We start from the raw sequence: 26774 nt of genomic DNA, 5'->3' as shown, positions 1-26774 counted from the left end.
CCCTTGAATAACCATCTGTGGGCATTTGTAAAGGTTAATGGTAAGAGGGTTCGGGCACTTCTTGACTCTGGGAGTATGGTCACACTAGTGTCCGAATACCTATTGCCCATTAAGAAGAAACAGGTAAACAGTTCACAAAGAGTGGCAATTTGTTGTATACATGGGGATAATCATGAATATTCCACTGTTGATGTTTTTTTTGAAACAGAATTTGGTTCTTTAGATTTCAAGGTGGGTGTTGTACCCAAACTGGCACATGATGTGTTAATAGGGACCGACTTTCCCCATTTTCTAAAAATGTGGTCCCCAGCTCAGAATAGCGCCCAGAGTTCAATAGCAGACCATAACGAAGTGTTAGAAGAAACAAATCCTTTCCCTTTTTCAGAAATGGAGGTTGACGAGGGCCCAAATAAGAAAGGGGAAAAGGAGGAGTGCTGTGAAATTCCCTTCCCCATCACTACTTTGGTAGGGAATACCCCAAATCAAGATGTTGATCAGGCACTTACCACCCCAGTACAGGATAAGACCCTCGCTGACCTAGAGGTCAGTCCTGGGAGTTTTAAGAAGGCCCAGTGGGAGGACCCCACATTAGCGGTAGCAAGGGGAAATATACGGGACCAGAATAGTACTCATGGCCAACCAGATAGGTCACTTGCTTACCCCTACTTCGAGGTAGAGAACGACCTAGTATATCGGGTTGATAAAAGAAAATCAGTTACAACTAAACAATTGTTGGTACCACGGACATTCCGTAACGTAGTATTACACCTCGCACATAGTCATCCATTGGGGGGACACCTAGGGGTGGAAAAGACAAAAGAAAAGGTTCTCCGAAGCTTTTATTGGCCTGGGGTTCTGGCAGAAATTACAAACTATTGTTCCTCATGCCCAGAATGTCAGATCACCGCCCCGTTCAAAGCATACCGCAGCCCATTGGTACCCCTTCCCATAATAGAGGTACCATTTGACCGGATTGCTATGGATCTAGTAGGACCCCTAATAAAGTCTGCTAGGGGACATCAGCATATATTGGTAATATTAGATTATGCTACCCGATATCCGGAGGCAGTTCCCTTACGTAGCACCTCTGCTAAAAACATAGCAAAAGAGTTAGTACTTCTGTTTTCCCGGGTCGGAATTCCTAAAGAGATCTTATCTGACCAGGGAACACCATTTATGTCCCAAGTAACAAAAGAGCTATGTAAACTCCTAAAAATCAAGCATCTCAGAACCTCAGTCTATCATCCACAAACAGATGGTTTAGTGGAAAGGTTCAATAAAACCTTAAAGAGCATGTTACGCCGGGCGGTCGATAAGGATGGGAAAAACTGGGACTGTTTGTTACCATACCTGTTATTTGCCATTAGGGAAGTTCCCCAGTCATCCACAGGCTTCTCCCCGTTTGAACTATTGTATGGCCGACATCCAAGGGGCTTACTGGATATAGCCAAAGAAACTTGGGAACACGAGGTTACCCCTTACAGAAGTGTAATAGAGCATGTTGCCCAAATGCAGGACCGCATTGCTGCAGTCCTACCCATAGTGAGGGAACACATGGAGAAAGCTCAAGAAGCACAAAGGAATACGTATAATAAGGGTGCTAGGGTCAGAATTTTTTTTCCAGGTGATAGGGTACTAGTTCTGGTTCCCACCGTGGAGAGTAAATTCCTTGCTAAATGGCATGGGCCATATGAGGTCTTGGAAAGAGTGGGAGAAGTAAATTATAGGGTAAGGCAGCCAGGTAGGAGGAAACCTGAGCAAATTTACCATATAAACCTACTCAAGCCCTGGAAAGATAGAGAGGTCTTGTTAACCCTAGTACCCCCAGGTCCGTCAGAGAATCAAGAAACTGACCCAGAGGTTAGCATAGCTGAAACACTGTCCGTGCATCAGAAACGAGAGGTCCAGAGTTTAGTGAGAAGGAACAAAGAAATCTTCTCTACACAGCCAGGTAAAACTAACGTAATTAAACATGACATAGTCTCTGAACCGGGGGTCCGAGTTAACCTTAAACCGTACCGAATCCCAGAGGCCAAGAGAGAGGCTATAAGTTTAGAGGTTAAAAAAATGCTAAAACTAGGCGTAATTGAGGAATCCCAAAGTGGGTGGAACAGCCCTATAGTTTTAGTCCCAAAGCCAGACGGTACAACAAGGTTTTGTAATGACTACCGGAAACTAAACGCGGTGTCAAAATTTGATACTTATCCTATGCCCAGGGTGGATGAACTTGTAGAGAGACTGGGCAAAGCCCGATATCTCACAACCCTAGACCTAACAAAAGGGTACTGGCAGGTTCCCCTCACAGAAAGGGCAAAAGAAAAAACAGCCTTCTCAACCCCAGACGGCCTCTTTCAATATAAGGTGCTGCCTTTTGGCTTACATGGAGCTCCCGCCACATTCCAAAGAATGATGGATAAAATTTTAAAACCACATGTTCGGTACGCTGCCGCCTACCTGGATGATGTGGTAATCCATAGTGAAGATTGGCAGTCCCACCTTCCAAAGGTCCAAGCTGTGCTCGACGCAGTTCGGTCTGCTGGACTAACTGCTAACCCCGCTAAATGCACTATTGGTCTGGAGGAGGCCAAGTATCTGGGGTATTCTATTGGTAGAGGGTTACTCAAACCACAAACACTCAAAGTAGAGGCGATACAAAATTGGCCAAGGCCAGTCACAAAAAAAACAAGTAAGGACCTTTTTGGGGTTAATTGGCTACTATAGGAGGTTTATTCCCAATTTTGCAACTAAGGCAACCCCACTAACCGACCTCACAAAAGCAAGAGGACCGCTAATGGTAAAGTGGTCCCCCGAAGCCGAACAGGCCTTTAGAAGCCTGAAAGAAGCTCTCTGTGCCCAACCAGTGTTGGTCACACCTGACTTCTCCAAAGAGTTCGTAGTCCAAACCGACGCATCTGAGGTAGGGCTGGGGGCGGTACTCTCCCAGGAGTCTCAAGGGGAGGAGCACCCCATCCTTTATTTAAGTAGGAAACTAAATCCCCAGGAGAAAAATTACTCCATAGTCGAGAAAGAGTGTCTCGCAATAAAGTGGGCTGTAGAGACACTCAAGTATTATCTGTTGGGGAGAAAGTTCCGATTGGTCACAGATCATGCACCCCTTACCTGGATGTGTCAAAATAGGGAGAAGAACGCTAGGGTGACCAGGTGGTTCCTAAGCCTACAGCCCTTTAAATTTTCTGTGGAACACAGGTCGGGGCACAAACATGGCAATGCCGACGGGTTGTCAAGGATGCACTCCCTAATATCCATGGTCGCTCACCCCTCGAGGTCTGAGCTGGGGGGGAGGATATGTGACAGAAACCAGGGGTTGGTAATAAACTCCATATACAGGGCTCCCAGGATACTGAACAGTTTCTGTCCTGTCTAAGCTGAACAGGGCAGCCTCGTGGTACAGGCACTCCATTCCACAGTTTGTCTGCTGCCTGTTTTCTGTCACCTGTCATGCTGATTAGAGTTCAGGTATATAAGACCTGTTTCCTGTTTCCTCTGGGCCCCGCCCAAGAGCCTGGAAGGCTGCTGAACTGCAGAGGGGTGAGAAAGCCTCTTTCCCAAATCGCTTCATTCATTCTGTTAGTTTGTCTAAAGACTGCAAAGGTACTTATTTTGTTGGTGGAAGTGGACAAGCCACTTCCAACTCTGAGTCAGGGACATCTAAGTTTAAGTTATCGCTCAGACGAGCAGCTTTTTGTTTGGCTTTGTTTTCTGTTTAAACTGTGGCAGTCTCAGTGCCTGGGACTGAATAAACCAGGCATAGCCTGTTTAAAGGAACAGTACGTGACGTCTCATCATTTAACCTACCCTAAAAGACCGTGTTCTAACAGTCCCGGACAGACGGCGGAGCCCCGGAGTAAGCCGTTTGTCACAATATATATAGAGAGAGAGAAAAAAAAAGAAGACAGGCGCACACCTAGTGCATTAACATAATAACAAGTGTTTATAGAACATTAAAATCAACAAATGCCCACTCACAAAAGTACTGATTAAAATAGCAGATATGAGATTGTCTCTCATGTGCCAGAAGTGCCGTCCGATCAGGGTAATGGCGTCCGCTCGCGTCTCTCATCCATGCAGTCAAATACCGAAGTGACGTCTCTCCAGATCGGCGCTTCAGCACAGGAAGTCCCTGCGGGAACCAGCAATAGCCACACCAGGTTCTCAGTGCCAGCAATACAACACGGGGGAGCAGGAACCAAAGTTCTTACACCAACAGCAACAGAAGATCATGGGCAAGTGACGGCTTCTCTCAAACCACGCCCTACGCGTTTCGTCATTGATGACGACTTCATCCCCTGATCCCCTGACGTCAGCCAACTCAAATTCTGCGCGCCCGGTGCTATAGAATGGCCCTAACCTGCATCGAAGGCCTTTCCATCATATGTAAACGATTGGCTGCGTTCAAACAATATACCGCCCCTAACCGTCCTGTTATCTCACGTACGCAGCGCTCACCTAACTAACCGCCTGACACATATATAGGTGATATAAGCCATATTACTAAGCAGCGCTGCTCCATAACACATTCTGTCCCAATCATATGCATAGCAGCCCTTAGTATATCTGGCCCATAGCAATCTACTATAGGTCACACACAGTAGCACTGGGCCACCTCATCCCATGTGTGACCGGATCCCACTGTCCCCCCCCACCTCAACCCACGTGTGACCGGCTCCCACTGTCCTCCCCCCCTCACCTCATCCCCTCACCTCATCCCACGTGTGACCGGCTCCCACTGCCCCCCCCCCACCTCATCCCATGTGTGACCGGATCCCACTGTCCCCCCCACCTCAACCCACGTGTGACCGGCTCCCACTGTCCTACCCCCCTCACCTCATCCCACGTGTGACCGGCTCCCACTGCCCCCCCACACCTCATCCCATGTGTGACCGGCTCCCACTGTCCCCCCCCCCCTCAACCCACGTGTGACCGGCTCCCACTGCCCCCCCCACCTCATCCCATGTGTGACCGGCTCCCACTGTCCCCCCCCCCCTCAACCCACGTGTGACAGGCTCCCACTCCTCCCCCCCACCTCATCCCACGTGTGAACGGCTCCCACTGTCCCCCCCCACCTAATCCCACGTGTGACCGGCTCCCACTGTCTCCCTCCACCTCATTCCACGTGTGACCTGCTCCCACTGTCCCCCCCACCTCATCCCATGTGTGACCTGCTCCCACTGCCCACCCCCCACCTCATCCCACGTGTAACCGGCTCCCACTGTCCCCCCCCCCCCCCACCTCATCCCACGTGTAACCGGCTCCCACTGTCCCCCCCCCCCCTCATCCCACGTGTGACCGGCTCCCACTGTCCCCCCCCCCCCCCATCTCACGTGTGACCGGCTCCCACTGTCCCCCCTCCCCACCTCATCTCACGTGTGACCGGCTCCCACTGTCCCCCTCCCCACCTCATCCCACGTGTGACCGGCTCCCACTGTCCCCCTCCCCACCTCATCCCACGTGTGACCGGCTCCCACTGTCCCCCCCCCACCTCCTCCCACGTGTGACAGGCTCCCACTGCCCCCCCCCACCTCATCCCACTTGTGACCGGCTCCCACTGCTCCCCCTACCACCTCATCCCACGTGTGACCGGCTCCCACTGTCCCCCTCCCCACCTCATCCCACGTGTGAACGGCTCCCACTGTCCCCCCACCTCATCCCAAATGTGACCGGCTCCCACTGTGTCCCACCTCATCCCACGTGTGACCGGCTCCCACTGTCCACCCCACCTCATCCCACGTGTGACCGGCTCCCACTGTCCCCCCACCTCATCCCAAATGTGACCGGCTCCCACTGTGTCCCACCTCATCCCACGTGTGACCGGCGCCCACTGTCCCCCCCCCCCCACCTCAACCCACGTGTGACCGGCTCCCACTGCCCCCCCCCTACCACCTCATCCCACGTGTGACCGGCTCCCACTGTCCCCCCCACCTCATCGCACGTGTGACTGGCTCCCACTGTCCCCCCCCACCTCCTCCCACGTGTGACCGGCTCCCACTGCCCCCCTCACCTCATCCCACTTGTGACCGGCTCCCACTGCCCCCCCTACCACCTCATCCCACGTGTGACCGGCTCCCACTGTCCACCCCACCTCATCCCACGTGTGACCGGCTCCCACTGTCCCCCTCCCCACCTCATCCCACGTGTGACCGGCTCCCACTGTCCCCCCACCTCATCCCAAATGTGACCGGCTCCCACTGTGTCCCACCTCATCCCACGTGTGACCGGCTCCCACTGCCCCCCCCCCCACCTCAACCCACGTCTGACCGGCTCCCACTGCCCCCCCCTACAACCTCATCCCACGTGTGACCGGCTCCCACTGTCCCCCCCACCTCATCCCACGTGTGACCGGCTCCCACTGTCCCCCTCCCCACCTCATCCCACGTGTGACCGGCTCCCACTGTCCCCCCTCCCCACCTCATCCCACGTGTGACCGGCTCCCACTGTCCCCCCCCCCACCTCCTCCCACGTGTGACCGGCTCCCACTGCCCCCCCCACCTCATCCCACTTGTGACCGGCTCCCACTGCCACCCCCACCACCTCATCCCACGTGTGACCGGCTCCCACTGTCCACCCCACCTCCTCCCACGTGTGACCGGCTCCCACTGCCCCCCCCCCCACCTCATCCCACTTGTGACCGGCTCCCACTGCCCCCCCCCACCACCTCATCCCACGTGTGACCGGCTCCCACTGTCCACCCCACCTCATCCCACGTGTGACCGGCTCCCACTGTCCCCCTCCCCACCTCATCCCACGTGTGACCGGCTCCCACTGTCCACCCCACCTCCTCCCACTGTGTCCCACCTCAACCCACGTGTGACCGGCTCCCACTGTCCCCCCCCCCCACCTCAACCCACGTGTGACCGGCTCCCACTGCCCCCCCCTACCACCTCATCCCACGTGTGACCGGCTCCCACTGTCCCCCCCACCTCATCCCACGTGTGACCGGCTCCCACTGTCCCCCTCCCCACCTCATCCCACGTGTGACCGGCTCCCACTGTCCCCCCCCCCCCACCTCCTCCCACGTGTGACCGGCTCCCACTGCCCCCCCCCACCTCATCCCACTTGTGACCGGCTCCCACTGCCCCCCCCTACCACCTCATCCCACGTGTGACCGGCTCCCACTGTCCACCCCACCCCACGTGTGACCGGCTCCCACTGTCCCCCTCCCCACCTCATCCCACGTGTGACCGGCTCCCACTGTCCTCCCACCTCATCCCAAATGTGACCGGCTCCCACAGTGTCCCACCTCATCCCACGTGTGACCGGCTCCCACTGTCCCCCTCCCCACCTCATCCCACGTGTGACCGGCTCCCACTGTCCCCCCCACCTCATCCACGTGTGACCGGCTCCCACTGTCCCCCTCCCCACCTCATCCCACGTGTGACCGGCTCCCACTGTCCCCTCCCCACCTCATCCCACGTGTGACCGGCTCCCACTGTCCCCCCCCCCACCTCCTCCCACGTGTGACCGGCTCCCACTGCCCCCCCACCTCATCCCACTTGTGACCGGCTCCCACTGCCACCCCCACCACCTCATCCCACGTGTGACCGGCTCCCACTGTCCACCCCACCTCCTCCCACGTGTGACCGGCTCCCACTGTCCCCCCCCACCTCCTCCCACGTGTGACCGGCTCCCACTGCCCCCCCCACCTCATCCCACTTGTGACCGGCTCCCACTGCCCCCCCCCTACCACCTCATCCCACGTGTGACCGGCTCCCACTGTCCACCCCACCTCATCCCACGTGTGACCGGCTCCCACTGTCCCCCCACCTCATCCCAAATGTGACCGGCTCCCACTGTGTCCCACCTCATCCCACGTGTGACCGGCGCCCACTGTCCCCCCCCCCCACCTCAACCCACGTGTGACCGGCTCCCACTGCCCCCCCCTACCACCTCATCCCACGTGTGACCGGCTCCCACTGTCCCCCCCACCTCATCCCACGTGTGACCGGCTCCCACTGTCCCCCCCCCACCTCCTCCCACGTGTGACCGGCTCCCACTGCCCCCCCCCCACCTCATCCCACTTGTGACCGGCTCCCACTGCCCCCCCTACCACCTCATCCCACGTGTGACCGGCTCCCACTGTCCACCCATCCTCATCCCACGTGTGACCGGCTCCCACTGTCCCCCTCCCCACCTCATCCCACGTGTGACCGGCTCCCACTGTCCCCCCACCTCATCCCAAATGTGACCGGCTCCCACTGTGTCCCACCTCATCCCACGTGTGACCGGCTCCCACTGCCCCCCCCCCCACCTCAACCCACGTCTGACCGGCTCCCACTGCCCCCCCACCTCATCCCACTTGTGACCGGCTCCCACTGCCACCCCCACCACCTCATCCCACGTGTGACCGGCTCCCACTGTCCACCCCACCTCCTCCCACGTGTGACCGGCTCCCACTGCCCCCCCCCCACCTCATCCCACTTGTGACCGGCTCCCACTGCCCCCCCCACCACCTCATCCCACGTGTGACCGGCTCCCACTGTCCACCCCACCTCATCCCACGTGTGACCGGCTCCCACTGTCCCCCTCCCCACCTCATCCCACGTGTGACCGGCTCCCACTGTCCACCCCACCTCCTCCCACGTGTGACCGGCTCCCACTGTGTCCCACCTCATCCCACATGTGACCGGCTCCCACTGTCCCCCCCCCCCCACCTCAACCCACGTGTGACCGGCTCCCACTGCCCCCCCTACCACCTCATCCCACGTGTGACCGGCTCCCACTGTCCCCCCCACCTCATCCCACGTGTGACCGGCTCCCACTGTCCCCCTCCCCACCTCATCCCACGTGTGACCGGCTCCCACTGCCCCCCCCCCCACCTCAACCCACGTCTGACCGGCTCCCACTGCCCCCCCCTACAACCTCATCCCACGTGTGACCGTCTCCCACTGTCCCCCCCACCTCATCCCACGTGTGACCGGCTCCCACTGCCCCCCCCCCCACCTCATCCCACTTGTGACCGGCTCCCACTGCCCCCCCCACCACCTCATCCCACGTGTGACCGGCTCCCACTGTCCACCCCACCTCATCCCACGTGTGACCGGCTCCCACTGTCCCCCTCCCCACCTCATCCCACGTGTGACCGGCTCCCACTGTCCACCCCACCTCCTCCCACGTGTGACCGGCTCCCACTGTGTCCCACCTCATCCCACATGTGACCGGCTCCCACTGTCCCCCCCCCCCACCTCAACCCACGTGTGACCGGCTCCCACTGCCCCCCCTACCACCTCATCCCACGTGTGACCGGCTCCCACTGTCCCCCCCACCTCATCCCACGTGTGACCGGCTCCCACTGTCCCCCTCCCCACCTCATCCCACGTGATACCGGCTCCCACTGTCCCCCCCCCACCTCCTCCCACGTGTGACCGGCTCCCACTGCCCCCCCCACCTCATCCCACTTGTGACCGGCTCCCACTGCCCCCCCCTACCACCTCATCCCACGTGTGACCGGCTCCCACTGTCCACCCCACCCCACGTGTGACCGGCTCCCACTGTCCCCCTCCCCACCTCATCCCACGTGTGACCGGCTCCCACTGTCCTCCCACCTCATCCCAAATGTGACCGACTCCCACAGTGTCCCACCTCATCCCACGTGTGACCGGCTCCCACTGTCCACCGCACCTCCTCCCACGTGTGACCGGCTCCCACTGCCCCCCCCCCACCTCATCCCACTTGTGACCGGCTCCCACTGCCCCCCCCACCACCTCATCCCACGTGTGACCGGCTCCCACTGTCCACCCCACCTCATCCCACGTGTGACCGGCTCCCACTGTCCCCCTCCCCACCTCATCCCACGTGTGACCGGCTCCCACTGTCCACCCCCACCTCCTCCCACGTGTGACCGGCTCCCACTGTGTCCCACCTCATCCCACATGTGACCGGCTCCCACTGTCCCCCCCCCCACCTCAACCCACGTGTGACCGGCTCCCACTGCCCCCCCCTACCACCTCATCCCACGTGTGACCGGCTCCCACTGTCCCCCCCCACCTCATCCCACGTGTGACCGGCTCCCACTGTCCCCCTCCCCACCTCATCCCACGTGTGACCGGCTCCCACTGTCCCCCCCCCCACCTCCTCCCACGTGTGACCGGCTCCCACTGCCCCCCCCCCACCTCATCCCACTTGTGACCGGCTCCCACTGCCCCTCCCTACCACCTCATCCCACGTGTGACCGGCTCCCACTGTCCACCCCACCCCACGTGTGACCGGCTCCCACTGTCCCCCTCCCCACCTCATCCCACGTGTGACCGGCTCCCACTGTCCTCCCACCTCATCCCAAATGTGACCGGCTCCCACAGTGTCCCACCTCATCCCACGTGTGACCGGCTCCCACTGTCCCCCTCCCCACCTCATCCCACGTGTGACCGGCTCCCACTGTCCCCCCCCACCTCCTCCCACGTGTGACAGGCTCCCACTGCCCCCCCCACCTCATCCCACTTGTGACCGGCTCCCACTGCCCCCCCCCGACCGGCTCCCACTGCCCCCCCCTACCACCTCATCCCACGTGTGACCTTCTCCCACTGTCCCCCTCCCCACCTCATCCCACGTGTGACCGGCTCCCACTGTCCCCCCCCCACCTCCTCCCACGTGTGACCGGCTCCCACTGCCCCCCCCCCCCACCTCATCCCACTTGTGACCGGCTCCCACTGCCCCCCCCTACCACCTCATCCCACGTGTGACCGGCTCCCACTGTCCACCCCACCCCACGTGTGACCGGCTCCCACTGTCCCCCTCCCCACCTCATCCCACGTGTGACCGGCTCCCACTGTCCTCCCACCTCATCCCAAATGTGACCGGCTCCCACAGTGTCCCACCTCATCCCACGTGTGACCGGCTCCCACTGTCCCCCTCCCCACCTCATCCCACGTGTGACCGGCTCCCACTGTCCCCCCCCACCTCCTCCCACGTGTGACAGGCTCCCACTGCCCCCCCCCCACCTCATCCCACTTGTGACCGGCTCCCACTGCCCCCCCCCGACCACCTCATCCCACGTGTGACCGGCTCCCACTGTCCACCCCACCTTATCCCACGTGTAACCGGCTCCCACTGTCCCCCTCCCCACCTCATCCCACGTGTGACCGGCTCCCACTGTCCCCCCCACCTCATCCCACGTGTGACCGGCTCCCACTGTCCCCCTCCCCACCTCATCACACGTGTGACCGGCTCCCACTGTCCCCCCCCCACCTCCTCCCACGTGTGACTGGCTCCCACTGCCCCCCCCCACCTCATCCCACTTGTGACCGGCTCCCACTGCCCCCACCCTACCACCTCATCCCACGTGTGACCGGCTCCAACTGTCCACCCCACCTCATCCCACGTGTGACCGGCTCCCACTGTCCCCCTCCCCACGTGTGACCGGCTCCCACTGTCCCCCCCACCTCATCCCAAATGTGACCGGCTCCCACTGTGTCCCACCTCATCCCACGTGTGACCGGCTCCCACTGTCCCCCCCCACCTCAACCCACGTGTGACCGGCTCCCACTGCCCCCCCTAACACCTCATCCCACGTGTGACCGGCTCCCACTGTCCCCCACTCCACCTCATCCCACGTGTGACCGGCTCCCACTGTCCCCCACTCCACCTCATCCCACGTGTGACCGGCTCCCACTGTCCCCCTCCCCACCTCATCCCACGTGTGACCGGCTCCCACTGTCCCCCCCACCTCCTCCCACGTGTGACCGGCTCCCACTGCCCCCCCACCTCATCCCACTTGTGACCGGCTCCCACTGCCACCCCCACCACCTCATCCCACGTGTGACCGGCTCCCACTGTCCACCCCACCTCCTCCCACGTGTGACCGGCTCCCACTGCCCCCCCCCCCACCTCATCCCACTTGTGACCGGCTCCCACTGCCCCCCCCACCACCTCATCCCACGTGTGACCGGCTCCCACTGTCCACCCCACCTCATCCCACGTGTGACCGGCTCCCACTGTCCCCCTCCCCACCTCATCCCACGTGTGACCGGCTCCCACTGTCCACCCCACCTCCTCCCACGTGTGACCGGCTCCCACTGTGTCCCACCTCATCCCACGTGTGACCGGCTCCCACTGTCCCCCCCCCCCCACCTCAACCCACGTGTGACCGGCTCCCACTGCCCCCCCCTACCACCTCATCCCACGTGTGACCGGCTCCCACTGTCCCCCCCACCTCATCCCACGTGTGACCGGCTCCCACTGTCCCCCTCCCCACCTCATCCCACGTGTGACCGGCTCCCACTGTCCCCCCCCCCCACCTCCTCCCACGTGTGACCGGCTCCCACTGTCCTCCCACCTCATCCCAAATGTGACCGGCTCCCACAGTGTCCCACCTCATCCCACGTGTGACCGGCTCCCACTGTCCCCCTCCCCACCTCATCCCACGTGTGACCGGCTCCCACTGTCCCCCCCCCCACCTCCTCCCACGTGTGACAGGCTCCCACTGCCCCCCCCCACCTCATCCCACTTGTGACCGGCTCCCACTGCCCCCCCCTACCACCTCATCCCACGTGTGACCGGCTCCCACTGTCCACCCCACCTCATCCCACGTGTGACCGGCTCCCACTGCCCCCCCCCACCTCATCCCACTTGTGACCGGCTCCCACTGCCCCCCCCTACCACCTCATCCCACGTGTGACCGGCTCCCACTGTCCACCCCACCTCCTCCCACGTGTGACCGGCTCCCACTGTGTCCCACCTCATCCCACGTGTGACCGGCTCCCACTGTCCCCCCCCCCCACCTCAACCCACGTGTGACCGGCTCCCACTGCCCCCCCCTACCACCTCATCCCACGTGTGACCGGCTCCCACTGTCCCCCCCACCTCATCCCACGTGTGACCGGCTCCCACTGTCCCCCTCCCCACCTCATCCCACGTGTGACCGGCTCCCACTGTCCCCCCCCCCACCTCCTCCCACGTGTGACCGGCTCCCACTGCCCCCCCCCACCTCATCCCACTTGTGACCGGCTCCCACTGCCCCTCCCTACCACCTCATCCCACGTGTGACCGGCTCCCACTGTCCACCCCACCCCACGTGTGACCGGCTCCCACTGTCCCCCTCCCCACCTCATCCCACGTGTGACCGGCTCCCACTGTCCTCCCACCTCATCCCAAATGTGACCGGCTCCCACAGTGTCCCACCTCATCCCACGTGTGACCGGCTCCCACTGTCCCCCTCCCCACCTCATCCCACGTGTGACCGGCTCCCACTGTCCCCCCCCACCTCCTCCCACGTGTGACAGGCTCCCACTGCCCCCCCCACCTCATCCCACTTGTGACCGGCTCCCACTGCCCCCCCCCGACCGGCTCCCACTGCCCCCCCCTACCACCTCATCCCACGTGTGACCTTCTCCCACTGTCCCCCTCCCCACCTCATCCCACGTGTGACCGGCTCCCACTGTCCCCCCCCCACCTCCTCCCACGTGTGACCGGCTCCCACTGCCCCCCCCCCCACCTCATCCCACTTGTGACCGGCTCCCACTGCCCCCCCCTACCACCTCATCCCACGTGTGACCGGCTCCCACTGTCCACCCCACCCCACGTGTGACCGGCTCCCACTGTCCCCCTCCCCACCTCATCCCACGTGTGACCGGTTCCCACTGTCCTCCCACCTCATCCCAAATGTGACCGGCTCCCACAGTGTCCCACCTCATCCCACGTGTGACCGGCTCCCACTGTCCCCCTCCCCACCTCATCCCACGTGTGACCGGCTCCCACTGTCCCCCCCCCCACCTCCTCCCACGTGTGACAGGCTCCCACTGCCCCCCCCCACCTCATCCCACTTGTGACCGGCTCCCACTGCCCCCCCCCGACCACCTCATCCCACGTGTGACCGGCTCCCACTGTCCACCCCACCTCATCCCACGTGTAACCGGCTCCCACTGTCCCCCTCCCCACCTCATCCCACGTGTGACCGGCTCCCACTGTCCCCCCCACCTCATCCCACGTGTGACCGGCTCCCACTGTCCCCCTCCCCACCTCATCACACGTGTGACCGGCTCCCACTGTCCCCCCCCCACCTCCTCCCACGTGTGACTGGCTCCCACTGCCCCCCCCCCCCACCTCATCCCACTTGTGACCGGCTCCCACTGCCCCCCCCTACCACCTCATCCCACGTGTGACCGGCTCCCACTGTCCACCCCACCTCATCCCACGTGTGACCGGCTCCCACTGTCCCCCTCCCCACGTGTGACCGGCTCCCACTGTCCCCCCACCTCATCCCAAATGTGACCGGCTCCCACTGTGTCCCACCTCATCCCACGTGTGACCGGCTCCCACTGTCCCCCCCCACCTCAACCCACGTGTGACCGGCTCCCACTGCCCCCCCTAACACCTCATCCCACGTGTGACCGGCTCCCACTGTCCCCCACTCCACCTCATCCCACGTGTGACCGGCTCCCACTGTCCCCCACTCCACCTCATCCCACGTGTGACCGGCTCCCACTGTCCCCCTCCCCACCTCATCCCACGTGTGACCGGCTCCCACTGTCCCCCCCACCTCCTCCCACGTGTGACCGGCTCCCACTGCCCCCCCACCTCCTCCCACGTGTGACCGGCTCCCACTGCCCCCCCCCCCCACCTCATCCCACTTGTGACCGGCTCCCACTGCCCCCCCCACCACCTCATCCCACGTGTGACCGGCTCCCACTGTCCACCCCACCTCATCCCACGTGTGACCGGCTCCCACTGTCCCCCTCCCCACCTCATCCCACGTGTGACCGGCTCCCACTGTCCACCCCACCTCCTCCCACGTGTGACCGCTCCCACTGTGTCCCACCTCATCCCACGTGTGACCGGCTCCCACTGTCCCCCCCCCCCCACCTCAACCCACGTGTGACCGGCTCCCACTGCCCCCCCCTACCACCTCATCCCACGTGTGACCGGCTCCCACTGTCCCCCCCACCTCATCCCACGTGTGACCGGCTCCCACTGTCCCCCTCCCCACCTCATCCCACGTGTGACCGGCTCCCACTGTCCCCCCCCCCACCTCCTCCCACGTGTGACTGGCTCCCACTGTCCTCCCACCTCATCCCAAATGTGACCGGCTCCCACAGTGTCCCACCTCATCCCACGTGTGACCGGCTCCCACTGTCCCCCTCCCCACCTCATCCCACGTGTGACCGGCTCCCACTGTCCCCCCCCCACCTCCTCCCACGTGTGACAGGCTCCCACTGCCCCCCCCACCTCATCCCACTTGTGACCGGCTCCCACTGCCCCCCCCTACCACCTCATCCCACGTGTGACCGGCTCCCACTGTCCACCCCACCTCATCCCACGTGTGACCGGCTCCCACTGCCCCCCCCCACCTCATCCCACTTGTGACCGGCTCCCACTGCCCCCCCCTACCACCTCATCCCACGTGTGACCGGCTCCCACTGTCCACCCCACCTCCTCCCACGTGTGACCGGCTCCCACGGTGTCCCACCTCATCCCACGTGTGACCGGCTCCCACTGTCCCCCCCCCCCACCTCAACCCACGTGTGACCGGCTCCCACTGCCCCCCCCTACCACCTCATCCCACGTGTGACCGGCTCCCACTGTCCCCCCCACCTCATCCCACGTGTGACCGGCTCCCACTGTCCCCCTCCCCACCTCATCCCACGTGTGACCGGCTCCCACTGTCCCCCCCCCCACCTCCTCCCACGTGTGACCGGCTCCCACTGCCCCCCCCCACCTCATCCCACTTGTGACCGGCTCCCACTGCCCCCCCCTACCACCTCATCCCACGTGTGACCGGCTCCCACTGTCCACCCCACCCCACGTGTGACCGGCTCCCACTGTCCCCCTCCCCACCTCATCCCACGTGTGACCGGCTCCCACTGTCCCCAGCCACCTCCTCCCACGTGTGACAGGCTCCCACTGCCCCCCCCCACCTCATCCCACTTGTGACCGGCTCCCACTGCCCCCCCCCCGACCACCTCATCCCACGTGTGACCGGCTCCCACTGTCCACCCCACCTCATCCCACGTGTAACCGGCTCCCACTGTCCCCCTCCTCACCTCATCCCACGTGTGACCGGCTCCCACTGTCCCCCCCACCTCATCCCACGTGTGACCAGCTCCCACTGTCCCCCTCCCCACCTCATCACACGTGTGACCGGCTCCCACTGTCCCCCCCCCACCTCCTCCCACGTGTGACTGGCTCCCACTGCCCCCCCCCACCTCATCCCACTTGTGACCGGCTCCCACTGCCCCCCCCTACCACCTCATCCCACGTGTGACCGGCTCCCACTGTCCACCCCACCTCATCCCACGTGTGACCGGCTCCCACTGTCCCCCTCCCCACCTCATCCCACGTGTGACCGGCTCCCACTGTCCCCCCACCTCATCCCAAATGTGACCGGCTCCCACTGTGTCCCACCTCATCCCACGTGTGACCGGCTCCCACTGTCCCCCCCCCACCTCAACCCACGTGTGACCGGCTCCCACTGCCCCCCCTAACACCTCATCCCACGTGTGACCGGCTCCCACTGTCCCCCACTCCACCTCATCCCACGTGTGACCGGCTCCCACTGTCCCCCACTCCACCTCATCCCACGTGTGACCGGCTCCCACTGTCCCCCTCCCCACCTCATCCCACGTGTGACCGGCTCCCACTGTCCCCCTCCCCACCTCATCCCACGTGTGACCGGCTCCCACTGTCCCCCTCCCCACCTCATCCCACGTGTGACCGGCTCCCACTGTCCCCCCCCCACCTCCTCCCACGTGTGACCGGCTCCCACTGCCCCCCCCACCTCATCCCACTTGTGACCGGCTCCCACTGCCCCCCCCCCGACCACCTCATCCCACGTGTGACCGGCTCCCACTGTCCACCCCACCTCATCCCACGTGTAACCGGCTCCCACTGTCCCCCTCCCCACCTCATCCCACGTGTGACCGGCTCCCACTTCCCCCCACCTCATCCCACGTGTGACCGGCTCCCACTGTCCCCCCCCCCACCTCAACCCACGTGTGACCGGCTCCCACTGCCCCTCCCTACCACCTCATCCCACGTGTGACTGGCTCCCACTGTTCCCCCCACCTCATCCCACGTGTGACCGGCTCCCACTGTCCACCTCCCCACCTCATCCCACGTGTGACCGGCTCCTACTGTCCACCTCCCCACCTCATCCCACGTGTGACCGGCTCCTACTGTCCACCTCCCCACCTCATCCCACGTGTGACCGGCTCCTACTGTCCACCTCCCCACCTCATCCCACGTGTGACCGGCTCCTACTGTCCACCTCCCCACCTCATCCCACGTGTGACCGGCTCCCACTGTCCCCCTCCCCACCTCATCCCACGTGACCAGCTCCCACTTTCCCCCCCACCTCATCCCACGTGTGACCGGCTCCCACTGTCCCTCCCCCCCACCTCATCCCACGTGTGACCGGCTCCCACTGTCCCCCCCCACCTGATCCCACGTGTGACCGGCTCCCACTGTCCCCCTGTCCCCCCCCACCTCATCCCACGTGTGACCGGCTCCCACTGTCCCCCCCCACCTCATCCCACGTGTGACCGGCTCCCACTGCCCCCCCCACCTCATCCCACGTGTGACCGGCTCCCACTGTCCCCCCCACCTCATCCCACGGGTGAACGGCTCCCACTGCCCCCCCCCCCCACCTCATCCCACGGGTGAACGGCTCCCACTGTCCCCCCCACCTCATCCCACGGGTGACCGGCTCCCACTGTCCCCCTCCCCACCTCATCCCACGTGTGACCGGCTCCCACTGCCCCCCCCCTCACTGCCTCCCACGGGTGTCCGGCTCCCACTGTCCCCCCCACCTCATCCCACGTGTGACCAGCTCCCACTGTCACCCCCACCTCATCCCACATGTGACCGGCTCCCACCGTCCCCCCCACCTCATCCCACGTGTGACCGGCTCCCACTGTCCCCCCCCCACCTCATCCCACGTGTGACCGGCTCCCACTGTCGTCGTCCCCCCCACCTCATCCCACGTGTGACCGGCTCCCACTGTAACCTCATCCCACGTGTGACCGGCTCCCACTGTTGTCGTCCCCCCCCACCTCATCCCACGTGTGACCGGCTCCCACTGTAACTTCATCCCACGTGTGACCGGCTCCCACTGTCCCCCCACCTCATCCCACGTGTGACCGGCTCCCACTGTCCCCCCCACCTCATCCCACGGGTGACCGGCTCCCACTGCCCCCCCCTCTCACTGCCTCCCTCGGGTGTCCGGCTCCCACTGTCCCCCCCACCTCATCCCACGTGTGACCGGCTCCCACTGTCACCCCCACCTCCTCCCACGTGTGACTGGCTCCCACTGCCCCCCCCCACCTCATCCCACTTGTGACCGGCTCCCACTGCCCCCCCTACCACCTCATCCCACGTGTGACCGGCTCCCACTGTCCACCCCACCTCATCCCACGTGTGACCGGCTCCCACTGTCCCCCTCCCCACGTGTGACCGGCTCCCACTGTCCCCCCACCTCATCCCAAATGTGACCGGCTCCCACTGTGTCCCACCTCATCCCACGTGTGACCGGCTCCCACTGTCCCCCCCCACCTCAACCCACGTGTGACCGGCTCCCACTGCCCCCCCTAACACCTCATCCCACGTGTGACCGGCTCCCACTGTCCCCCACTCCACCTCATCCCACGTGTGACCGGCTCCCACTGTCCCCCACTCCACCTCATCCCACGTGTGACCGGCTCCCACTGTCCCCCTCCCCACCTCATCCCACGTGTGACCGGCTCCCACTGTCCCCCCCACCTCCTCCCACGTGTGACCGGCTCCCACTGCCAACCCACCTCCTCCCACGTGTGACCGGCTCCCACTGCCCCCCCCCCCACCTCATCCCACTTGTGACCGGCTCCCACTGCCCCCCCCACCACCTCATCCCACGTGTGACCGGCTCCCACTGTCCACCCCACCTCATCCCACGTGTGACCGGCTCCCACTGTCCCCCTCCCCACCTCATCCCACGTGTGACCGGCTCCCACTGTCCACCCCACCTCCTCCCACGTGTGACCGGCTCCCACTGTGTCCCACCTCATCCCACGTGTGACCGGCTCCCACTGTCCCCCCCCCCCACCTCAACCCACGTGTGACCGACTCCCACTGCCCCCCCCTACCACCTCATCCCACGTGTGACCGGCTCCCACTGTCCCCCCCACCTCATCCCACGTGTGACCGGCTCCCACTGTCCCCCTCCCCACCTCATCCCACGTGTGACCGGCTCCCACTGTCCCCCCCCCCACCTCCTCCCACGTGTGACTGGCTCCCACTGTCCTCCCACCTCATCCCAAATGTGACCGGCTCCCACAGTGTCCCACCTCATCCCACGTGTGACCGGCTCCCACTGTCCCCCTCCCCACCTCATCCCACGTGTGACCGGCTCCCACTGTCCCCCCCCCCACCTCCTCCCACGTGTGACAGGCTCCCACTGCCCCCCCCACCTCATCCCACTTGTGACCGGCTCCCACTGCCCCCCCCTACCACCTCATCCCACGTGTGACCGGCTCCCACTGTCCACCCCACCTCATCCCACGTGTGACCGGCTCCCACTGCCCCCCCCCACCTCATCCCACTTGTGACCGGCTCCCACTGCCCCCCCCTACCACCTCATCCCACGTGTGACCGGCTCCCACTGTCCACCCCACCTCCTCCCACGTGTGACCGGCTCCCACGGTGTCCCACCTCATCCCACGTGTGACCGGCTCCCACTGTCCCCCCCCCCCACCTCAACCCACGTGTGACCGGCTCCCACTGCCCCCCCCTACCACCTCATCCCACGTGTGACCGGCTCCCACTGTCCCCCCCACCTCATCCCACGTGTGACCGGCTCCCACTGTCCCCCTCCCCACCTCATCCCACGTGTGACCGGCTCCCACTGTCCCCCCCCCCACCTCCTCCCACGTGTGACCGGCTCCCACTGCCCCCCCCCACCTCATCCCACTTGTGACCGGCTCCCACTGCCCCCCCCTACCACCTCATCCCACGTGTGACCGGCTCCCACTGTCCACCCCACCCCACGTGTGACCGGCTCCCACTGTCCCCCTCCCCACCTCATCCCACGTGTGACCGGCTCCCACTGTCCCCAGCCACCTCCTCCCACGTGTGACAGGCTCCCACTGCCCCCCCCCCACCTCATCCCACTTGTGACCGGCTCCCACTGCCCCCCCCGACCACCTCATCCCACGTGTGACCGGCTCCCACTGTCCACCCCACCTCATCCCACGTGTAACCGGCTCCCACTGTCCCCCTCCCCACCTCATCCCACGTGTGACCGGCTCCCACTGTCCCCCCACCTCATCCCAAATGTGACCGGCTCCCACTGTGTCCCACCTCATCCCACGTGTGACCGGCTCCCACTGTCCCCCCCCCACCTCAACCCACGTGTGACCGGCTCCCACTGCCCCCCCTAACACCTCATCCCACGTGTGACCGGCTCCCACTGTCCCCCACTCCACCTCATCCCACGTGTGACCGGCTCCCACTGTCCCCCACTCCACCTCATCCCACGTGTGACCGGCTCCCACTGTCCCCCTCCCCACCTCATCCCACGTGTGACCGGCTCCCACTGTCCCCCTCCCCACCTCATCCCACGTGTGACCGGCTCCCACTGTCCCCCTCCCCACCTCATCCCACGTGTGACCGGCTCCCACTGTCCCCCCCCCACCTCCTCCCACGTGTGACCGGCTCCCACTGCCCCCCCCACCTCATCCCACTTGTGACCGGCTCCCACTGCCCCCCCCCCGACCACCTCATCCCACGTGTGACCGGCTCCCACTGTCCACCCCACCTCATCCCACGTGTAACCGGCTCCCACTGTCCCCCTCCCCACCTCATCCCACGTGTGACCGGCTCCCACTTCCCCCCACCTCATCCCACGTGTGACCGGCTCCCACTGTCCCCCCCCCACCTCAACCCACGTGTGACCGGCTCCCACTGCCCCTCCCTACCACCTCATCCCACGTGTGACTGGCTCCCACTGTTCCCCCCACCTCATCCCACGTGTGACCGGCTCCCACTGTCCACCTCCCCACCTCATCCCACGTGTGACCGGCTCCTACTGTCCACCTCCCCACCTCATCCCACGTGTGACCGGCTCCTACTGTCCACCTCCCCACCTCATCCCACGTGTGACCGGCTCCTACTGTCCACCTCCCCACCTCATCCCACGTGTGACCGGCTCCTACTGTCCACCTCCCCACCTCATCCCACGTGTGACCGGCTCCCACTGTCCCCCTCCCCACCTCATCCCACGTGACCAGCTCCCACTTTCCCCCCCACCTCATCCCACGTGTGACCGGCTCCCACTGTCCCTCCCCCCCACCTCATCCCACGTGTGACCGGCTCCCACTGTCCCCCCCCACCTGATCCCACGTGTGACCGGCTCCCACTGTCCCCCTGTCCCCCCCCCACCTCATCCCACGTGTGACCGGCTCCCACTGTCCCCCCCCACCTCATCCCACGTGTGACCGGCTCCCACTGCCCCCCCCACCTCATCCCACGTGTGACCGGCTCCCACTGTCCCCCCCACCTCATCCCACGGGTGAACGGCTCCCACTGCCCCCCCCCACCTCATCCCACGGGTGAACGGCTCCCACTGTCCCCCCCACCTCATCCCACGGGTGACCGGCTCCCACTGTCCCCCTCCCCACCTCATCCCACGTGTGACCGGCTCCCACTGCCCCCCCCCTCACTGCCTCCCACGGGTGTCCGGCTCCCACTGTCCCCCCCACCTCATCCCACGTGTGACCAGCTCCCACTGTCACCCCCACCTCATCCCACATGTGACCGGCTCCCACCGTCCCCCCCACCTCATCCCACGTGTGACCGGCTCCCACTGTCCCCCCCCCCACCTCATCCCACGTGTGACCGGCTCCCACTGTCGTCGTCCCCCCCACCTCATCCCACGTGTGACCGGCTCCCACTGTAACCTCATCCCACGTGTGACCGGCTCCCACTGTTGTCGTCCCCCCCCACCTCATCCCACGTGTGACCGGCTCCCACTGTAACTTCATCCCACGTGTGACCGGCTCCCACTGTCCCCCCACCTCATCCCACGTGTGACCGGCTCCCACTGTCCCCCCCACCTCATCCCACGGGTGACCGGCTCCCACTGCCCCCCCCTCTCACTGCCTCCCTCGGGTGTCCGGCTCCCACTGTCCCCCCCACCTCATCCCACGTGTGACCGGCTCCCACTGTCACCCCCACCTCATCCCACGTGTGACCGGCTCCCACCGCCCCCCCCCCCACCTCATCCCACGTGTGACCGGCTCCCACCGTCCCCCCCCCCACCTCATCCCACGTGTGACCGGCTCCCACTGTCCCCCAACCACCTCATCCCACGTGTGACCGGCTCCCACTGTCCCCCCCCCCTCATCCCACGTGTGACCGGCTCCCACTCTCGCCCCCCCCCCCACCTCATCCCATGGGTGACTGGCTCCCACTGTCCCCCCCCCACCTCATCCCACGTGTGACCGGCTCCCACTGTCCCCCCCCCCCTCATCCCACGTGTGACCGGCTCCCACTGTCGTCGTCCCCCCCCCACATCATCCCACGTGTGACCGGCTCCCACTGTAACCTCATCCCACGTGTGACCGGCTCCCACTGTCCCCCCCCCCTCATCCCACGTGTGACCGGCTCCCACTGTCCCCCCCCCCCCTCTTCCCACGTGTGACCGGCTCCCACTGTCCCCCCCCCCACCTCATCCCACGGGTGACTGGCTCCCACTGTCCCCCCCCCACCTCATCCCACGTGTGACCGGCTCCCACTGTCCCCCCCCCCCCCTCATCCCACGTGTGACCGGCTCCCACTGTCCCCCCCCCCTCATCCCACGTGTGACCGGCTCCCACTGTCCCCCCCCCCCCCCTCATCCCACGTGTGACCGGCTCCCACTGTCGTCGTCCCCCCCACCTCATCCCACGTGGGACCGGCTCCCACTGTAACCTCATCCCACGTGTGACCGGCTCCCACTGTCCCCCCCCCCCTCATCCCACGTGTGACCGGCTCCCACTGTAACCTCATCCCACGTGTGACCGGCTCCCACTGTCCCGTCCCCCCCTCATCCCACGTGTGACTGGCTCCCACTGTCCCCCCCCCCCCCACCTCATCCCACGGGTGACTGGCTCCCACTGTCCCCCCCCCCACCTCATCCCACGTGTGACCGGCTCCCACTGTTCCCCCCCCCCTCATCCCACGTGTGACCGGCTCCCACTGTCGTCGTCCCCCCCACCTCATCCCACGTGTGACTGGCTCCCACTGTCCCCCCCCCACCTCATCCCACGTGTGACCGGCTCCCACTGTCCCCCCCCCCTCATCCCACGTGTGACCGGCTCCTACTGTCGTCGTCCCCCCCACCTCATCCCACGTGTGACCGGCTCCCACTGTCCCCCCCCCCTCATCCCACGTGTGACCGGCTCCCACTGTCCCCCCCCCCCCCCCTCATCCCACGTGTGACCGGCTCCCACTGTAACCTCATCCCACGTGTGACCGGCTCCCACTGTCCCCCCCCCCTCATCCCACGTGTGACCGGCTCCCACAAGATATTATATTATTATTCCTGTTACAGAGACTCACCCAGTGATAACTCCGGTGGGGGCACTTCCTGTCTGCTCACTTCCGGTCCCCTTGGTAATGTCTCCCCTCCGGTAACACAAACACAGCAGTGACAGCCCCAGTCCGGCGGCTCAGTCTGCACATCTGGGGGAAGTTATGAGATCTCTACTCACATGCTGACCGGACTTCAGATCAGAGAGCAAGCTGGGAGGTATATAGTATATACAGCCACTAACCTAAAGCTGGGAGGTATATAGTATATACAGCCACTAATCTAAAGCTGGGAGGTATATACAGTCACTAACCTAAAGCTGGGAGGTATATACAGTCACTAACCTAAAGCTGGGAGGTATATAGTATATACAGTCACTAACCTAAAGCTGGGAGGTATATACAGTATATACAGTCACTAACCTAAAGCTGGGAGGTATATAGTATATACAGCCACTAACCTAAAGCTGGGAGGTATATAGTATATACAGTCACTAACCTAAAGCTGGGAGGTATATAGTATATACAGCCACTAACCTAAAGCTGGGAGGTATATAGTATATACAGCCACTAACCTAAAGCTGGGAGGTATATACAGTATATACAGCCACTAACCTAAAGCTGGGAGGTATATAGTATATACAGCCACTAATCTAAAGCTGGGAGGTATATACAGTAACTAACCTAAAGCTGGGAGGTATATAGTATATACAGTATATACAGTCACTAACCTAAAGCTGGAAGGTATATACAGTAACTAACCTAAAGCTGGGAGGTATATAGTATATACAGTATATACAGCCACTAACCTAAAACTGGGAGGTATATAGTATATACAGTCACTAACCTAAAGCTGGGAAGTATATAGTATATACAGTCACTAATCTAAAGCTGGGAGGTATATACAGTCACTAACCTAAAGCTGTGAGGTATATAGTATATACAGTCACTAACCTAAAGCTGGGAGGTATATAGTATATACAGTCACTAACCTAAAGCTGGGAGGTATATAGTATATACAGTCACTAACCTAAAGCTGGGAGGTATATACAGTCACTAACCTAAAGCTGGGAGGTATATAGTATATACAGTCACTAACCTAAAGCTGGGAGGTATATAGTATATACAGTCACTAACTTAAAGATGTGAGATATATACAGTCACTAACCTAAAGCTGGGAGGTATATACAGTCACTAACCTAAAGCTGGGAGGTATATACAGTCACTAAACTAAAGCTGGGAGGTATATACAGTCACTAATCTAAATCTGGGAGGTATATACAGTATATACAGTCACTAATCTAAATCTGGGAGGTATATACAGTCACTAACCTAAAGCTGGGAGGTATATACAGTCACTAACCTAAAGCTGGGAGGTATATACAGTCACTAACCTAATGCTGGGAGGTATATACAGTCACTAACCTAAAGCTGGGAGGTATATACAGTATTTACAGTCACTAACCTAAAGCTGGGAGGTATATACAGTTACTAACCTAAAGCTGGGAGGTATATCCAGTCACTAACCTAAAGCTGGGAAGTATATCCAGTCACTAACCTAAAGCTGGGAAGTATATCCAGTCACTAACCTAAAGCTGGGAGGTATATATAGTCACTAACCTAAAGCTGGGAGGTATATCCAGTCACTAACCTAAGGCTGGGAGGTATATACAGTCACTAACCTAAAGCTGGGAGGTATATACAGTATATCCAGTCACTAACATAAAGCTGGGAGGTATATACAGTATATAAAGAAAAAACACAGCGCACAACGCTCATCGCGAAAACTGAAACACTCAATTGTATTAATAAAGATAAAGGTTCTGCGTACATCAGGTTAGCAACAAGCCGGCATAGTATATGGCATAGGAGGGGTTAAAGCACACTGGGACCGAAACCACCGATTCAGATGTTACCGTCTGTGTTACTCTCCTTCAGTGGCAAGATGCTTCAGCCCTCTCTGCATTCAAATGTGGGAAAAGTCTCTTATATCATCATATCCCACCCAGTTCTCCGTGAAGGTAATCTCACATTCACACTGTCTCACATCAGCCGGTAAGGGGGATGCGGGGGGAACCTCTGATGTGAGGCAGTGTGAATGTGCCCTGCGGTTTTTCTGTATTTTCCAGTGTTTACGGGTGCTGAGTCACCCCCTGTGCCAGCTGCAGACGCTCCTCATGTTACTAAGGTTATATGTATTTATTCATGCACATTTAGTCACTTGTACATGTGTGGGGATATTTGAGTAAGGTTTATCAATACCTCCACCTCTGTATCAATTTTAGAAGCGCACTTCATTCTCCATTTTTTATTTACAGTATATACAGTCACTAACCTAAAGCTGAGAGGTATGTCCAGTCACTAACCTAAAGCTGGGAGGTATATACAGTCACTAACCTAAAGCTGGGAAGTATATACAGTCACTAATCTGGGAGGTATATACAGTATATAGGAAATCTGGGAGGTATATACAGTATATAGTCACTAATCTAAATCTGGGAGGTGTATACAGTCACTAATGTAAAGCTGGGAGGTATATACAGTAATATACTGGAATGGTTCCCGCACATCATCTTAATAATAGTAGGGGGGGGGTGCTGTTTGGGGCAGGTAGAGTTACAGCACTGAAGATAAGAGCCCCGGTATGATAGCGTCTCGCACCTTTTGGAATGGTTATAGTGTTTAAAATTCAATAGGTTTATTCTGAACGTTAGTTAAAATATAGGGCTTTAAAATAAATTATTAAACTAGCCAAAGTGTATCCAATAGGAGTCTGCAAACCCCGGATATCGAACAATGTTTATGACAGTGTAGTAATAACAGCACTGTCTATAGTGATACCTGTGTAAGAGATCATCAACTATAGCAGTTGGGGGGAGACTAAATACACAAAACCTTGTATATAGTGCCAATAGCTATTTAGGAGTGGTGATAATGATGTAAATTGATAGGTGTCGCAGCTAATATCTGCACTCGCGTAACTGACCAGTATTAGCTGTATGTCTGTGGGCTCAGGTTACACTAAATGTTGCACACGATTGTTAAAATGAACCTAAATGTTGCTTGCTTAGTGGATAGTGGATGCAGTGTCAATTCCACCTTTGTATTTCAGTGAATCCTTGTGTGAGGATCCCACAGAGAGCCAGTGTAAGCAGAGATCTGTGTTAAAAGATCCAAATATACGCTTGCCACCCCAGGGAGACAGCTTGTTGTAATTGCTGGGACTCCCCTGTCTTGACGTTTGGAGGTCTGTGCATAGCCGGGTATAATATAAGTGAAATATAACT

General features: G+C 61.5%; 1 protein-coding gene across 1 annotated transcript in view; it reads right to left on the bottom strand.

Annotated features, from left to right (window-relative positions):
- LOC142471264 (uncharacterized) overlaps positions 1-23557 on the bottom strand; it is a 68579-nt gene extending 45022 nt beyond the window's left edge. Inside the window, 1 exon segment of the mRNA XM_075578076.1 lies at positions 23518-23557. The gene's annotated coding sequence lies outside the window, so the exon portion shown is untranslated.
- Between the last annotated feature and the right edge of the window lie 3217 nt (positions 23558-26774).

This window comes from Ascaphus truei, chromosome 20 (assembly GCF_040206685.1).
Source record: "Ascaphus truei isolate aAscTru1 chromosome 20, aAscTru1.hap1, whole genome shotgun sequence".
In the NCBI taxonomy this organism is placed as follows: Eukaryota; Metazoa; Chordata; class Amphibia; order Anura; family Ascaphidae; genus Ascaphus; species Ascaphus truei.
Note: the sequence above shows the minus strand (reverse complement) of the source record. Positions and strands in the feature narration are given on the sequence as shown.